Source organism: Podarcis filfolensis, assembly GCF_964270895.1.
Source record: "Podarcis filfolensis genome assembly, chromosome: 12".
NCBI lineage: Eukaryota > Metazoa > Chordata > Lepidosauria > Squamata > Lacertidae > Podarcis > Podarcis filfolensis.
Genome location: NC_139614.1, coordinates 38,476,788 through 38,495,899, shown reverse-complemented (window position 1 = coordinate 38,495,899; position 19,112 = coordinate 38,476,788).

Here is a 19,112-nt window from a genome sequence, read left to right as displayed (position 1 = left end):
AGGCTTTTAATGTTTGCCACTAATGTGCAGCAATAGGATGCTTCATATGTTGTTGATTTTATTGGAGTGACGTATTATTTTAGGAGGTTATTGCTACTCACTCCAATAGCTTTTGATTAAAGGTTGGATAGAAATATTTTAAATGAATGAATGAATGGTTGCCAGTATGCCCGTTGGTACATCCTGTGGCATATATGAAACATTGCAGTATATATATCCCCTTAAAAATTCACAATCCATGACAGACTGCTTGCTCCTCCTGCTCAACTTGCAGTGGTTTGGCCTCTCCTACATTGAACATGCTTCCTTGAGATGTGTCCCCATTTCATCAGATGCTGGGATTAGACGCCCACCCTACCTTCTGATCTGAACAGAGGCAGGGTGCAAATAGCTCCTCTCTGTGTAAACAAGTGTGGTGGTGACTGATATATGAGTCTTCCCAGCCCCACACTGATATGTGGGGGTGGGGCTATTGGGTTGTTGCTTTTATTTTTATTATGTGTTTTGTATTTTTATATCTTGATTTCATTCTGTGAACTGCCCTGAGACCCCTGAGTATAGGGTGGTTGTTATTATTATTATTATTATTATTATTATTATTATTATTATTGAGGGCTTATGATGTAGGGGCTTCACTTTTTTGTGGTCCTGTTTCTTTTTCTGCGGCAGCCATTTTTTGTATAGTGAGCCCGCAATAAATCACATGGAATAAGTGAAATTAATTCTATATTAGAAGAACCAAGTTCTGCTCAGGAGTGCCAGGCCTAATGAGCACAGCAACTTTTCTTGCCCCTATGAGGCAGTTGCAGAGACTGAAGGTCCCCGCTTTCCCACAGCTACCTAAGTCTCCTCCTCTCCCAGATCTTTCCCAAGCAAGCTGAGACTACTCTGCCACACCTGACTTTGCTCCTCCCACTTCATACCTCTCCTGGTCCTGGGAGACCAGGGGGGAGGTGAGCTTGTCACAGCAGGAGCGGGAGACACCATGGCTTTTCCACCAGCCCGACTCATCTCTGCCTCTTGGCCTCCCATCTCTCCTGGGATCCAGCCAGTCCATGACTCCCCGCATCAGCCATCTTGTGATAGCACCCACAGCACTACCTCAAAATCCCAAATGTACTCACCGACCCAGAAAGATTGCTGACTTCTGAAATGATTTGGTTCCCTTTATATGTGATGGATGGGCTTTTCATGGTTCAGTGTGTCCAGGGTGGGGTGGGGTGCAACATGGATGCTCTCGCTGAGATTCCTGCATTGCAGGGAGGTGAACTAGATATCTGTTTGGTTCCCTTCCAACTTTGCAATGCTGAAATTCTATGCTTTTAGGTAATGCAGGCTGGTACCAGGCAGGACAACATTCTTCAGTGGGGCAGATAAGATGAAGAGGAAAGGAACTGAGGAGGAAGAGAGGAGGTCCAGGAAGAGAGAAGAATGGAAGAGGTGCAGAGCCAGTCTCCAACTCGCATGCGACTAAGGACAAGAAGGCCATGCAGGTCAGACATAGAGTAATGCCTTCCAAACTGCCTTGTAGCTATACCCACTGCTGTCTGGTCAGTTAAAAAATAACCAAAGACAGGAGAATAAAACTGGCAACTGGGTGCCACGTCTGGAAACTTTCACTCTCCACTTCATCTCACAGCTGCCGAAAATGAGCCGCCAAAGCAGTTGTCTTCAATTACAGGTCGAGCTGGAGAGACAAAGAGAGTAACAAGCAGTAGAGGAAGGCTTGCCAGCTCCTGGAAGACCCCATGTTTATCCACAGGTTCCTGAAACAGCCAATGTTTCCAAGGGGACTCTCGACTTTGTGTACGTCGGAGTAAGCTGCAAGCGTTAAAAGCCTAATCGCTCTACCCAATGTGGGCACCAGCTGTTGTGGGTGAGCCATGATGGTGATGTTTATAGTCAATCAGAAAGCTGGAATCCTGCCTTCATCCCAAAGACACTGGATTTTGACGTAATCAAAGCAGTAAGATCTATTTTCCACGACCAACGCTAAGACTGGAAACAGACCGTCTATATTTTTAGAGCGCATAAGGTGTTAAGATAAATGCATCATTACCCATTACATGCTCCCCTCTCTTCCTATAAGGTTACGGGTATTATTATTAATTAAGATAGTCTTTCCTGCTCTCCACCAGAAGGTCCCAGGTCAGGTTACAAAATACAAAAGCACAATCAAAACAGCAAAAGAAAACAGAAACTCCTTCCCATAATACCCCCCCCCCAAATCAATAATGCATATAACACAATACAAGGAGGACACCAAAATCAATTCTTCTGTTTTCAAAGGCCAAGAGTTGCATTGTCAGCAACTGGTGGAAGCTGTAATGATGGTGGCAGATGAACTTCTGGGAGAACAGAGTTCCCTGTTTGGGAGGCCATCACCAAGAAAGCCCTTTCATAAGCCATTACACCACAAACCTCTGAGAGCAGCTTCTACAGCCCCATAATCTTGAACTCTCTTGATTTCCCATTACTTACAGGGAGTTTTGTTATGAAAAAGAACATCAAGAGGGCGAGACCCATGTATGCCACCTTGAGCTCCTGGGTGGAAAGGCAGGATTTAAATACAACAACAACACCTTTTTAAAAATTAAACAGTGATGTTGTGTTACCTTGAGGTTTTCTACTGGAGTCTCTAATATGGTATTAGAGTGTTCTTCAAGAATTCTTGCACTCACTTTTGTATTAAGGCTGAGATACTGATTTTCTTTGACAACCACATAAATAAAATACTTATCCTGTGATCTTGCAGCTTTCTATTCCCTTGGAAGTACCATCAAAGACACTGGCACTTCTGAATAAGTTCATTCAGCGCCACAGTCTAAGTATTTCCTCTCTATTCATAATCACGGGGTCCAGGGAAGGGTTATGTTTCTAGACTGGTGCATTGTCAACGGATATTTCCATCTATCTATCTATTTATTTTATATAATCCACAACAGCTGACAAGTTTTTAGAAATCTCATGGAACAGCATCACTTATTCGAAATACAAAGTCACGCTCCAAAACCTCAGAGATGTTGGGTACAATCACCATCAACAACTACATTTAAATATGTGGTATGCAGAGAGCTGTGGTGATATCATTTTCAGCCAAAGCTATAAAGGATATAGATGACAGGAGTAAATCTCTTTCTCTCCCTCTCTCTGGAAATGTATCCTTTACTTTCTGCTCACACATTCAAAATACTGTTGCATGCACCCCTGATCTCCAAGCAGCGAGAGACTTCCGGGGCCCATGGGTTTGGCTTCCTTGGAATGAAGGTCGATTGTGGTGTCTTTAGGATATATAGTTTTATTTACACTTATATACAACCTGAGCATAGGATGAAGGAGCTCACAGAACCCAACACCCCAACAATTACTGATTCCCCATTAGGGTTCCAGAGAAACCCCAAACCACAGCTCTTGAGTAACCCAGAGTAAGATGTTTCTTTCTGTCTCCAGCTTCCAGCATCAACCAGATTTCATCCAGACTGTTCCCCTCTTAAAAAACCCCCTATAACAATACTGTTTGTGGTATGGGCCTCCTCTTCGGTGCTGCTACAGATTCTTCTTCAGTTGGGATTGTCGAATGGTGGTTCATGAGCTACATTAATTGTGCAGTGGGGACATCAGAGAAGGACTTCGGGGCAAAGGGCAGGGCCTCACTCAGCAGAATGAACAGGAGGGCTACCACAAAGTAAAATGAAATAGGGTGTATAGACAGGTGTTACAAGACCATTGTCTAAATAACTGCCCCACGTTTGCATTGTAATAATAGAACGATGTAGAGAGATGTGTCTAGAAACCTCTTTCCCCCTAAATGAATGTGTTCTTATTAAAGTGTGTGAGGAGGAAAGAAGACCTGTTCCATTGCATGAGTGGCTTGGCTTCTGCTGTTATTAACAAGCTGATTAATCCCATGCCTCAAGTTTTGAGCAAAACATAGGAAGGAAAAGGTTGTATTTTCAGATCAGGCTACTTGGAACTATGTGTATACCAGATTTCAAGTTCTCTGTCTGCTAATGGAGCTGCCTTAACAATTTAGCTACTCGATGAGTCCCAAATCTGTCTGTGTCTAAAGCAAAATAAAATAAAGAATCACCCTATCTAAACAAAATGTTTCTGCAACTTGGGATAACACCTCTTGCATCTGATGAAGTAGATTGTAGTCCATAAAAGCTTTTGCCATAATAAATGTCCTATGTCTTCAAGGTGCTACATGGCTGCTTTTGCTGCAACAGACCTACAGAGCTATGCCTCTGGAAAAACAAATACTTTCTATAATTTCCTAATGGCAAAGGCTGGTGGAAACAGGGAGCAAAATCCAGATTCCTGGGTCCATCACCATAATATCCGCAGTTCCATCTCATCATTTTCAGGACACTTGAGCCAGACTCCAACAGGTGATTTCAACAACAAAAGGATCATATGGGGACAGGCATATTCTGCAGGATGCAGTCCCCAGATGACAAAGGGTGATGCTTTAGAACCTGTGTTTCCCAAACTTGGGTTTCCAGCTGTTTTGGGACTACAACTCCCATCCTCCCTAGCTAGCAAGACCAGTGGTCAGGGATGATGGGAATTGTAATCCCAAAGCAGCTGGAGATCCAAGATTGGAAAACACTGCTTTAGATGCAAATGCTGCCCCAAGAGGTTTTGTGCTGCTAATCCTAAAGAAAAAAACTCCTTCAGAAAAAAGTCCCTACCTTAAAACAAAAGGTTCTGTTGACACTTTTTACCTTCTTTCCAATGTCAAAATTACTAGAGCACAAACCGAAGACAATATTTTTGTTATAAAAAAAAGTCTCTGTGGTAGAACATCTACTTTGCATGCAAAAAATCCCAAGTTCAAGCCCCAAAATCTCCAGGTATGGCTGGAAAAAGCTCTTTGTCTGAAATCCTAGAGAGCTGCTACCAGTCAGTGTAGACAGTACTGAGTTAGATGGATCAATGATCTGACTCACTAGAAGGCAGATTCCTTTGTTTATGCCGCCAGTCCATGCAGAGCTAGATGGTCTGATTTGGTCTGGCAGCTTCTATGAACAGACTCCGTTCTTACCTCTGCACTCTCCGAAGAATAGAATCTATACCTCGCGGATATCAAATGAAGTGGAAGTCCCCTGATATTAAACCTTTCCAGCTCTTGTATTTCCTTCCCCACACCCAAAGGCTGCAAATTACATTTCCACTCTTGACAGTTCAATGCTTGATTTTCTCTTTGTTAAACTTCATTTAGTTGCTTGGAAAAATGCTGGAAACCTTGAATAAATAAATCACCTCAGCATTGTTGGAGAACAGATTCTTTTGGTGTTAATTAGAAACAGTACTTATGTTCCGCTTTTACCTGATACTGTTTATTATCTGATAAATCTATTTCAGAAAGTTAACTTACACTTTTATAGAAATCATATGTGGTCAAATGAAGAATGCAACATGCACACACACACACACACACACACACACACACACACAAAATCCTCCTAAATATAATAAACTCTATTTATTTACTTTTTAAAATCTGTCTTGCCCATGCAAAAAACATAAAATGTCATTTAAAAATTCATTTGAAGACTCCGAACTAGAAAAATAAAGGCTTTGAACATTGGCTTACAATACTCTCTAATTATCAGTACAGTTTTCTTTAATAAGTGTCTGGTTTCTTACTTTAGTTCACAACCCTCTGAATGTTCTCCCTCCAGGACAAAAGGAAAATTTTGATGTGTAAGCATTTTTATAACACATTTTCTTCTTGAGCTTTCTGACTTCAACTGGCATTCTATCAAGTAGCAATATTTATTTATTCATTATCATTCATATACCTCTCAATCGGTATATGAACCTCTAAGCAATTTACACAGAAAATATTATATATACATTAGAATTATCCATAAGAGTCAGAAGACAAAAAGGAGTAGACCTAAACAAAATTTCAAGTATACATGAAAACAGCAGTTAAAAATATACATCTATTAATAAAAATAAAAATATCTCTTAAAATATATAGTTCTTATATATACTGACTACAGTTTCTCTCTCTCTCTCTCTCCCCCTCTCTTACTCACACACACACACATTTCTCCAGGATAGTCTTAAAATCCCATCTTTCTGACTGCATTAGAACCAATTCTGCTAATCCAAGACGCATTAATCTTAAGGAGATGGCAGAGTTATCTGAATTAAATTGAAATATTTTCTCTCTCTAAGGCTCACAGGAATATATAAGTTTTATCTATGTTAGCTAAATCTTGATCAGATATCAGGAAAGAGAAGCAAAATTCCCAGCAGGGCAATACATCACCCTACTATTTGAATATGTAACATTTTGGAGTAGCTCCACTCTCCAATGAATTTATTAGGTGGCTCAGCAATCTTATCTTATCCATATGTAGCTAAGTGAACTCCGTTGATACCAGTTCTTCCCAAAGAAATACGCTTGAATGCCTCCCTCTGTTCAGACTTACTCTTTCTCTCTTTCCTCCTTGAGAGAGGTTATCGCTAATAAATATGGTTTTAATATTGCAAAAGTGAGCCATCTGTCTTTATCGTGGATTAAAGTATCAGAGAAAGGTACACAATATGCACCCAGCAGTGTTCTTAAAGTCAAGCTAAGCAGTCTGCCAGTCTCTCCAGATGGTTCTCATAACACGGCATAGAGAGAGCTACATTTCACTTCACAATCTGAAGAGACGACATTCAAATAAAAGCTTGCCATAGCCGAGATACTTTTCAAGAGTCCTCGCAGGTATTCTAATTATGTAACATATGTAGTTATTTGGGGTACATAAATTGGATTTTTATTGCCATACGTGGATTCCTTAAGGAACTCCCATCTTTATACGTGGAAAGACAGATATGAGTATGTGGTTAAAAACAGCGGCAATGCTCTTTCCGTACAGTAGGCAGAGATCATATATGTTTCCGTTTTGCTTGTTAACCTTGTTCTTCGCACTATGCTAAAAAAATATTATCAGAGTTGTATACAACAATGGACATAGTCAATTGGGAATGTCTTTTGTGCAAGACCCACTGAAATGTATGAGAGCTGTGAAAAATATGTGCTGCTTTCAAAAAATTTCATCCATTAAATGTAGAGAAAACTCCGAATGGATTGTGTCCAAAATTCTGTTGTATTGTGCTGCATTAGGCTGCACTATCGTCAAGCTTTCTTGCCAACCTAGCAGTTCAAAAGCACATCAAAGTGCAAGTAGATAAATAGGTACCACTCCAGCAGGAAGGTAAACAGCGTTTCTGTGCGCTGCTCTGGTTTCACCAGAAGCGGCTTAGTCATGCTGGCCACATGACCTGGAAAAACTGTCTGCAGACAAACGTCGGCTCCCTCAGCCAGTAAAGCGAGATGAGCGCCGCAACCCCAGAGTCGTTCGCGACTGGACTTAACTGTCAGAGGCCCTTTACCTTTATTGTCAAGCTTGGTGGCTATAACATTGGGTAATATCCAATGTCATAGTCAGAGGAGACCAATTGAAGTTAATGGATGCAGTTAATGGCTGTGAAGTTAATGGCTGTGTACAACACTCCTGTTTACTCTGCATCCAGTAAGCCCCCACTGCTGGATTGGGAAGACATGAACCACAATCCTCTACTCTGCAGATCAACCTGTGTCCCCCCCCCCCTAATCTGCTCTGACGTTAGATCAATCAAAGGACAATAATCTACAAAAGCTCTCTCAAATAAATCAGTCTTTGCTACTCATCGAAACACAAAAAGCAGATTGGCTGGCTGATATGGAGGAAGATGATTCTTAAGATGTTCTTGCTCCAAATTGTATATGGCTTTAAAGGTTAAAATCAGCACCTTGATTGGAGTCCATAATGAAACTGGCAATCAGCAAATCTGGTATAATATGATATACATGTCATCTAGCTCTAATTGGAATTCTGGCAGCTGCATTATGATCTAATTTTATTTAATTATCCCAGATCATGCAGCTGGATGGACTATTTTTAGACTCAGAGATAAAGCATAATTAATTTCTTTAGGAACAGAATCAGTTCAATGAATCAGATCAAATGTCTTATAGTGGTGGGGGAATCCTAGATTCACCATCTTTGGTATACATCTACAAAGCAATAAAACAGAGAGCGTTTCCTGCTGTAAGAATTTTCTATCAAAATTTAGACTGGGAGGAGGGGGTCGTCAAAGGGTGGGGGAAGAAGGGCAAGGCTATCAAGAGACAAATGCATTTATACAGATTCAGGTCCTAAGCACATATAACTGTGGGCCAGCCCCACTGAACAAAGTGGGACTTACTTCTGAGTAAGCATGCATAACTGTTGGCTGTTTGCAGTATGGTAGCGCTGCAGAGAGCTTGCTGGGGAGACCATGCATTAAAAAAGGGACTCAATAATAACTTAAACAAGGTCTTAATAAGAAAAACAAAAACTCCTTTTACACTAAATACATCAACAACCAAACCAGACCCAACCACCAACCCATCCCCCAGGGTAATGGGAGAGCTAGGTGCTGCTCCTTATATACCACACCCAAATGCTGACACACCTTAATCAATACAACTCAGCAGCACCTGCTATGTTTCACAGCTGTAAAGCTGGGTCTCGTTATCTTGCTCTGGCCCTTGCTCTGGCCCCTTAAAGACATACACATCGAGTGGAACAATGATGAACCTTTACATTTAAAGAAACCATTCAACAATAACATGGTACTGTATTCACTTGGGAGGACAGAAAGAACCTAACATATTGCTCGTGCTATGTATTTATTATTTTTCAGCACCTGAAAAAGAGATCAGAAAAAGAGATCAGAAAGGTGCTACTGGAGAATACACAGTGACACTAAACTCTCTCGTCCTCCTCCTCTATTTCTCCAAATCTCAACCAAAAGAACAAGAAGAGCAATGCCCTTGTGGCTTGCATACTTGGTGCAAATAACCCACCAAAGAAATTTGGCTTTGTACTGACTTCCCTTCCACATCTGCTGTTTCTTTTTAATGAAATGAATACCACGTCAATCAAGCCCTTACTGCAGTTTAAAAGATATGTATACACATACATGCACACACAGAGAGAGAGAGCCTGTGTGTTGTAGTAAGGATGGAATACGAATTTCCCCTATTAAAAGGGTTTGCAGGAGACAGTGGAGGACTGCTGTGGCATCATATAATGAGGCTCTATATTTATGATCACATTAAATTACAAATTATTTCCATGGTCTGTTTCTTTTTCTTCTTCTTTTTAAGCTGTGTGTACGCATTCTTTCAGAATGACATTCAAGCTTTCAATTCCATTCACCGCGTTGGACTAAGCATAAAATTCACCAAAGAACATACGTATTGGCTGAATGCAGTTTTGTCTCCCAGACTTGTCATCAAGAGTAAATCATAGGACCTTATCAAAACCTCAAATTGCCAGGCTCCCCTTTTGTGGCTTAACCTCAGAATCGAATTTGTAAGTAACATGTGGTAATGTACAACAGCAGTTTGCTTAAGGTCCTTTATTCTGCCGGAGTGACTTAAGAGAACAAAATTATTGCCGTCAACTACGCAAGAAGCAGAGTTTTATTGAAGTAGTGTGCCTTGTTTGGGAGGGAGATGAGGAGCCATTTAATCCTTCACATCCCCCGTTGCATCAGCCTGTAAATGGATTGACAAATCAAGTGTCAGGCACCACCTGATGCCTTATCACAGCAGTGCCTGAACATGTGAGTCCATTGCAAAGCATTGCCATTAAAGTGGATTTGGATCTGTGAAGGCATTTTTCACACATCCACTCCTGCCTTCAAGTCATTCATCTCTGGATTCTCCCCAGGACTGTCTACATAAGGGATAGGGAGATAGGGTCTCCAGATGTTGTTCAACTTTGACTCCCATCAGTCCCAGCCAGAATATGCAAAGGTCAGGAATGGGGGCTATGTCTATTAATACAAGAACCCTGAAGCTGGTCCAGCGGTCTGAGCAATGCTGTCTGCATTCTGTCCCCATCATGTGAGCTTCTCAAGAGGTCCTGGTTGGCCACTGATAGGCCTTTGGCCTGACCCAGCAAGGGTGTGTTCTTAACATTTCAATCAAGCTCTTTGGATGTGATCCTAAAAATCAAAACTTGCCTGTTTCATGTTCTTCAAAACGTTGGAGATAATTACTAGGACAGCGAAACACAGCATTGTCTTTATGTAGTGATTCAGTGGAAGTACTGTTAGAAGATGGCATGCAGTTAGAGGAAGTATTATACAGTCCACAACGTGCCACAGAATTAGATACTATTTGATATTTGGGCTGGTTATCCACAAGGAGTAATCAGTCTGCAGGAATTTGAAATAAATGTGCTACTTAGCCTAATAAAGCTAACCAGACCATGAACTGAAGAAAAATATTAGGAAAGCATCATTGTTATTTTGGTAACTTAACATTGTTAGGAAAATCCCTTAAAAACTGGAAATTCAGATCTCAAAGAAAATGCCATTGGTAAACCACTAAATAACAGCCTGTAGCCCCCATCAGATATTAAACGGACAAGAGCCCTCTTAACCCTCATTTGTCTCATTCGGAAAATTTCTAAGCATGTGTTTAACTCTCCCAATTGAAATTCGATGCTTTTCAGTCTCATTAACTTTGGATTGATCGTGGATGGCTGGAGTGTGACCATTTTTAATGTTAATGTTTTTATCAGCTCCTAAATATGCTTTAGGTGTCTGTGCATTTGCTTTAAAATTCCATAGAGCGTTATGTATTTTAAGGGAAAGAAAGAGGCGGCATTAAAACATGCAAAAATTCCCCTTAAAAGCTTACAAAATACATAAAGCCACAATCACAAGTTTGTTCAAAGAAAGATCATATCTAGTCTGTCAAACTATATACCTGCATTTCAAAAAATGTTTAAAACTCTTTATCCAAATCATACTTCTGCATTCATTTGCTTGGGTTTTTAAAAATCTTTTCCATGTTATTTCATGGTTTGTTTTAAAGCTGTTGATATAAAGGCATCTTATAATATCCATTTGCATCACCACTACATTCATGATTTGTAATCTAACTTTGCTTTTCAAGTCTCTGGGTAAGTGCATGAGTATAGGAATAGCATATATATAACTTTTCTAAATATATTGCAAGCCTTACCCACAAATAGATTTTCCTTCCCTGTTGTGCTCATGTCCTTTGACTATCTTTTTGTTTCTTATATTGCATGCCTACAAGCAGGGCCTTGTAATCTAAGATACATAAACTATTATTTCCAAATCAATCCACTGTGCATTACAATGCATCTGTTTGAAAGCGATTTTAAAAATATTATTATTATAAGGTAATCCAATTACATAACCACCAGCATTAAACATATCATCCTTCCAATCTGCTGAACCACAACTAGGCTACATATATACACAATGTCATTTTGATGCCATTGACACGAAATCTTGAAATGGTTTTCCTTCAGATTTATGCTTATAACGTGGACTGGATCCTTTCCCAAAATAAATGGCAAAGCTTCATCTGTAATACACATTCTAAGTGTCTCTTTCCATTCCCAACTTTCCCCTTTTGTAATTAACTTCTAAAATTGATTCCTGTACATTTGCTAGGTTGGTTTACTGTAAACCAGAAGAGGCAATTAAAAGCCAGGTAGTGAATTAAAGAAAAAAAAACCCAGAAACATTCGAAATGCTGGCTGTTATCCATCCCATCCTTAAGGCTAAGGCTGCAATCACCCACATTGCAGTGGGACTTATCCTTTAAAAAATGGTGGCTGCTTTGTGTTTAAATTCATGCCTCTCTTTCCCTCTGCATAAGTACCTGCCATATGATGACCTCTTCACAAGCACTTCATAAATTTAAAAAGAGCACAATCTTCTAATCTTAGATCAATATCCATTCCTCCAGCTGTTTTATGGAAGCTATATAACTCATTAAATAATAAAATGTAACAAATTGAAAGAAATGAACAAACTCAAATTAATTAAAGGCAATGAATCCACGTATAAATAAGTGTTGAACTAGCCTGTGTGGGTGGGAAATTAAAAAGAAATATTAAAAACAAATCTTTAAATGCTCTGTGGCTGAAAAACAATGTTTCCTTTTTTTAGCTCACCCCTAAAAATATTTAACTCTAAACATGACTTTTAATTGGTGAAACATTAATTTTATCATCAGATTTCACCTTGGTATATGTTTGTGTATTTTTATAATGCTGTTATATAGAGAGCACCAGTATTTCTTTCAAAAGAAACTCTTCCTCGATACAATCAAATATTTTGAATCGTTCTGCTCTGTCACTTTCTCCCAAACCAACTTCAACAACAGCTGATAAAAAAATAGTATGGTAAAAGCGCCTGACTCTTTTATCTACACACAGAAAGAGATGAAAATGGAAAGAGATGAAATAAATAAGTCAGATACCTGACTGATTGATGGCAGGAAAGTCAGAAAGCAAATGAAAGTAAAGCCCATGAAAATGAAACGCCTCTTTTGGGTTTCAGCAATTCTCCTCCCTCTGACATCTTCCTATGCCGCCTGTCTCTTGAATTCACCTAAAGAATTGCTGCCATCTTATGGAAGTGCCTTTGAAAAACACTCTTCTTTAAAACAACTGTGCTCTGCCTTGTTGGGATAATTATCCTTCTAAGATAATTCTGATCTTGCTCATAAGATAACAATGAAAAATAACATTGTCATGCTTATCCTCTTCTTATTTATGGCAAGGGTGGGGGTAGCTGGTGGACTTAGAGAAAGGAAATCCCATGCTTATTTCACTTTTCAAACTTTGTAAATACTACGTACACTGTCTTTGGCAAATTGAAAATATTGTTTATACATATTAAAAGGAAAAGAGAGGGCTACAAAAGTCCAAACAGGATAGGGACCCCTGTGCATACTTCTCCAACTCATTCAACTGGATTCCCTTCTGTGTGGGTTCAACTGAGCATTAGGGCACCCCAAGAACCAAACTCTGGCCATTTGGCATTTTAAAATGCTGATACATATGTCACTCGTATCTCCCCATCTGGATTCCCATTAATTCCCTTCCACAAATTCCAAGGCAGCTGCTATTTCTGGAGAACTGAAGAAGTAGCACTCTGGAATCTTTATGATTTAATCTAATCTGTAGAAATTAGACAGTTATATCTCAAACCATACCCACAGAATATTGGATTAAACCACTGAGCCTAGGGCTTGCCGATCGTAAGGTCGGCGGTTCGAATCCCCGTGACAGGGTGAGCTCCCGTTGCTCAGTCCCAGCTCCTGCCAACCTAGCAGTTCGAAAGCACATCAAAGTGCAAGTAGATAAATAGGTACCGCTCCGGTGGGAAGGTAAATGGCGTTTCTGTGAGCTGCTCTGGTTCGCCAGAAGCGGCTTAGTCATGCTGGCCACATGTACGCCAGCTCCCTCGGCCAGTAAAGCGAGATGAGCGCCGCAACCCCAGAGTCGGTCACAACTGGACTTAATGGTCAGGGGTCCCTTTACCTTTACCTTTAAAGCTACAAATTCATTGTCTTTGCATATTGGAGCAGGCCAGCTAGATGACTTTGTGCACTATTATCTGGTCTCACGCTTTATATAATTCAGGGATAGATTTCCCTTTGTATTTCAGAATAGACTAGGTTAAGCAGATGATTTCAAATGATTAGATGGTTGCTGGCTGGTGTTATCTATAGGATAGCTGTACAGCCACTAGCAGTGAGAAAATTACAGGGTACTTTTTCATTTTCATTTTTGACCCCCAACAGTGCCAGCTGGAAAGATGATTTTTAAAAAATCTAAAAGATTTGGGGACTTTTACAATTTTATATTTTGATAATTTGCAGCTTTGAAGAGGTACTGTATATACTTTAACTTACTCTTGCATTGTCTTGCTTGGCTATTGTGTGTGTGACTTACATTGTAGTAGCCACTGACTTCAAACACTGGAAATTTGACAAACAGAGGAGTGTTATTTTCTCGTCGTAATCTAGATGCACTTTACAGCATATTCATGTGTGACAGTATTTTAAATAGCGTTCAATTCAGATTTTTAAAAGAAAAGAAAAGGGCCAGGATTAAAAGGCTGTATAAAATTTCAGTAAGGAAATCAATTTCAGTTCCAAGCTCCACCTAGGCTTTGTAATCTGGGCATTAAAAACTGAGTGTTTTTGTATTTTATTTTATTTTTAAGATATGAAAAACAGGCTTGAATTTGTCCTTTTTAACTTTACTACTAGCAGACTCCTCTGAACAACAACTTCATTTTGAAATGGGCTGCACAGTGCCCAGTGTTTTCTTTGGCAGACAAGAAAAGGGGGATTTGGGGGCAGAAATAAATTGCTCCAGAGCACCAAAATGGGATTAAGAGATTTGACAGGAGTTCATAAAAAAATATAAAAAAATCAGTGCTACACAGCCACAGAGGTATGTTTTCGTTTGTTCCCTTTAAAAGATAAAAGCATGAAAAGAGGCAAGGACTGCTGGCAAGCTTAAATGGCCAAAGCTAAGCCTGCATGAAAGGTTCCAGAGGCTTGGAGCTAGAAAAAGCAAAGAATACACAAACACACGTCTCCCAGAGCTACTTTAAACACTACGACATGAGTAGATTTGTCTATAATGTGCAAATGCCCGTGAATAATAGTGGGGGGCTATAAAATACCAGCCCTGCTCAGCTCTCCACAATGTCCAGGCTAGCTTTCAGCCAATGTAGAGTTGAGGCTAGAACATGAAGCTAAAGACAGACCAAGTCAGGGCACTTCCAGACCATCGCTGTTTTCAGGTGAGATTCCATCGCATGCCTGCAAATTCAGGTTGTGCATTTACTTATAGGTGGTATTGAGAGCTCTTGAACAAGAAACCTGCCTCCTCAAATGACCAGACTCCTCGCAATGAGGAAAATGACAGGACAAGGCACTGGCAAGTGCTTTGGCAGACCATCATCTAACCTCCTTACAAACAGGACATCTGGAAGAGCCTGCCAAGCATATGGATCTGCCCCTTGTTGTCTTCTAGGACATTTTAACAGCAGAAGAGTCTTTCTGTCGCGTTCTATTCAGGACTGGAATACAATTTCAAATGTGCATAAATCTAGTTTGATTCCCTCCCTTTCCCCCCAAAAAAGTGTTCCTGAATTCAGGTCTACTTCGTCAGATGAATGAAGTAAAAGCTCAGTTGGCAGGTATATAAAGGAGAACATTGTATGGTAGGAATTGACCGGCAAAAATTACAGTCGTGATCGGTAGAGCTTAAATGGATGTTAAATAGGCACACCTCTTTGTAGCAGATTGGAGATTATTTACTTAGCGTTACTGAGAGTATTTATTAATACCTATAGTGGGGCAGGGAAGCATTAGCAAGAAACAGTCACAGATAGCACAAATAGCCTGATGTCAGTCAGCTAATTAATCCAGGTACCGTGATCAAAATCCTGTGTCTCATGAAGTGCTATTGTGAGAAGATGGACACTCCCCATGTCAGTCTATGAACAGGCTTACTGTACCTGAAAAACCTTGTTGGGCCTCCAATCACCTCTCCGGTTTTTGTTCCGCAGCAAATGGGAAAAGAGCACCAGTGGAAGTCTCTACAGTTTCTGCAGATAATGATCTAGAAGGCATATTATTGTTTTGAGTATGGTTGATTGCATTTGCATTTTGTGGATTTCAAGTTTCAAACTGCACAGAGGACCCAGTTGACTGTGCAGCATAGAAATGCCTAGATAAATAGCAGGACTCCAGATCATCTTTCTGCATGTTGCTGCATGAAATGAGTAACTTCTCAAGTGGCGGTGGGTGATGTGCAAGCGGCTCGTTTGTGCAAAGTTCTGCATGTGGCACCAGCATGCGCAGAGGCCTCAGCTTAGGGCACCGCAGATGGATATTAGTACAAGCAGGCTGAAAAGGGCAGTTGCCACACGATCGTAAAAATAAACCCTGACAATGGATCAGTTCATTTCTGGCGTAGCACGCAATGAGTCCTGCAGCTGCAATTCTGTCTTGCCCTCGCTGCTTCCTAGAGATGAGCCATAGTTCAATGGAGGACCATACTCTTACCACAGAAAAGGTCCCAGGTTCAGTGGTGTCGTGGGGGGGGGGCAGAGGGGCAGTCGCCCCAGGCACAATTTTGGGGGCTGGATTTTGCTTCTTACACAGCCCTGGCAACCCCACGCTGCACTGTGAGGCTGGGATCAGAGAGTCCTATCACAGCCTCTCAAAGCCACGTGGGGCTGCCCAGGCAACTTGAATGCAAGTGTGAGTTCTTTTTTATTCCAATGCATTTCAACAGAATGCACAGGGGCTTAATTGGGGGGGGGGGGAGAAAATGGACAGTAACCGATCTTTGTTTAATGTTTGGACTAGATATAAGGATTTATTGGAAAATAAAACTCCAAGGTGGTTGTCACCAATGGAAGCGAAAGCTCAGAAAAAACTCAATATGGAGGCCAGTTGGCCAAAATATTGGGAAATTTTGGAGCAAGAAGGAGATAGACTGAAATTGCAGAGTTTTGAGAAATTAAAAAACAAAGTCCGAGACTGGTTACATTATTTTCAGATAAGGGAGGCATACAATTTGGATAGGAAAATTGGCTTCCAGGTGGAAAAATCTAAATTAGAAACAGAAGTGCTAGAACCTAAAACTAAAATTATGTCAAAAATGTATAACTTGCTGCTGAAATGGAATACACAGGATGAAACGGTTAAGTCAGCTATGATTAAATGGGCACAAGACCTTGGACATAACATTATGTTTGCTGACTGGGAACAGTTATGGACCACAGGTATGAAGTTCACCGCATGTAATGCCTTAAGAGAGAATATTATGAAAATGATATACAGGTGGTACATAACCCCAGTCAAGCTCGCAAAAATATATCACTTGCCCGATAACAAATGTTGGAAATGTAAAGAAAATGAAGGTACATTCTTTCACCTTTGGTGGACGTGCCCAAAGATCAAGGCTTTCTGGGAGATGATTTATAATGAAATGAAAAAGATATTTAAGTATACTTTCCTGAAAAAACCAGAGGCCTTTCTCTTGGGTATAGTCGGCCATTTGGTGCCAAAGAAGGACAGAACTTTTTTTATGTACGCCACAACGGCAGCAAGAATACTCATAGCAAAGCATTGGAAGACTCAAGATTTACCCACTCTGGAAGAATGGCAGATGAAGTTGATTGACTGTATGGGACTGGCAGAAATGACCGGCAGAATCCGCGACCAGGGAGAAAGGTCAGCAGAAGAAGATTGGAAGAAATTTAAGGAATATTTACAGAAATATTATAAAATTAATGAACTTTGAAAAGATGTTGGTTTGAACTTTGGTGGTCTCCAGCTGTTATGATAAAGATAATGGGGATTATAATTGTTTTTGTTATTAAATTTAAAAAAGTTGAGTGGAAAATAAGGGGATATTCAAAAAGGAATGTTAAGAGATTAGGATTTGCTGATTTAACAAATTGAACTAGAGAACAGGAAGGGGAGGTATGAGGAAGTCAAAGAAACATGTGACTGAAAAACTGTTATTGAAACTGAATTGTTTTTAATATTTTTCTTTTTCTTTTTCTTTTTGTCTTTATATAAAATTGGAAAATTTAATAAATATTCATTTAAAAAAAAAAAGAGAAAATGGACAGTAACCCTCCAAATGGTTGGTAAAGGGGGGAAAGCACACCCCTGCCAAGGACATTGTGGGGAGGGCAAAAGGCTCCTTGGAAAGCTTTCCCTCTTCACCAGCTTTGCGGGCTGTCATCCATCATTATCCCTATACATTCCTAGGGAGACTAGGTCTTGTTGGAATGCATTGGAGGGGGAAAATAAGGGCAGGGAAAGCTGCAGCCCCAAATAGACTGGTGGGTTGAAGAAGCCACCGCTACCATCCTGGGGAAACAGGGCTCTTGATGGGGTCTAGGAATTGCCCACCAAACAGCTCTTTTCTTCCCAAAAACAGATATGCCAAAAACAAACCCAACCTTTTCATGCTGTACTAAATGCTAGTTAATTTTTTAAGGAGGGAAATTGCAAAATAACTGTAAATCAAAAGAGGAAAACCCAGTGCTCATTGCTTGTAAATATTATGCAATAGATTTGCATGATGCACGCATGCACCTTTGCCAAGATTGTGAACGCCACCATTAACAGTGCTGTATCTTGAGCCTCAGGTGGCTGGAGAGGTCTGGGCAGCTGAGCAGTTCCTGCTCTCATCACTTTTTCCTACTATTTCAACTTAGGCATGGAACCTTTCACCAACCATGCTAAGCATTGCACTAATGCTAATTACTTACATGTGGCTGATAATGTATTTTTAGCAACGATTCTAATGTGGTTTCAACTATATAGTGTTGACAAGACTATAATCTTGAGGGGAAGGGAAGTTGTTCAAATTAGGAGGGGAGATTTTCCTGTCAGATGAAAGATAAAAATGGCACAAAATAAGTGGAAGTCCTCTTCAAATTAGAATTTAAAATAAATGTGTGTGGCGTTTTCTTTTTTAAAAATCTAGTAATTCAACTCCACATCTGCCAGAGAAATTAAGAGTTGCCTGTTTTCCTCTAAATGCATTTCCGTGTGGGGCCAAGTTATGTTTTCCCCTAATGTATTTTCATATCGATTGGTAGTTTCTGCTCCCGGAAGAGAGCAAGCTACAATAACTGTTGATGAATTATGAACTTTTGAACTCTGGCAACAAAACTAAAACCCAAAAAGCTTGAACATATTTATGTGACTGACTTGTAGGTCTCCATAGTCTTTCTCTCTGGAGAGCACAATGCTATATAGCTCAGCGTTTCCAATTTGTCTGCCTTAAAGGGAGTCCTTTTTACACAGCGCTTCAGGCCACTGAGTTCCTGCACTACAGAAAAAGGATTATGGGATATTTTCTAGAGCACTCTGTTTGGCAGGGCAACAACCAGCTGCTTGACAGCTTCTCATAAACTGACCACACATCCTAGAAGATGCCTACAGAAAATGATTTTTTTCAGACTATTGTCCACCAAAAAAAGATTGCCCAGGTAACTATTGACTGGTCAGCTTGACATCAATACCAGGAAAGGCCCTAGAACAAATAAACGGTCAATCTGTGAGCACTTAGAAAGCACGCTATGATTACTAAGACCCAGCATAGGTTTCTCAAAAACAAGCCATGTCAGATGAATCTTTTTTGAGAGTTACAAGCTTGCTGGATCAGGGAGATGCTGTGAACATAGTA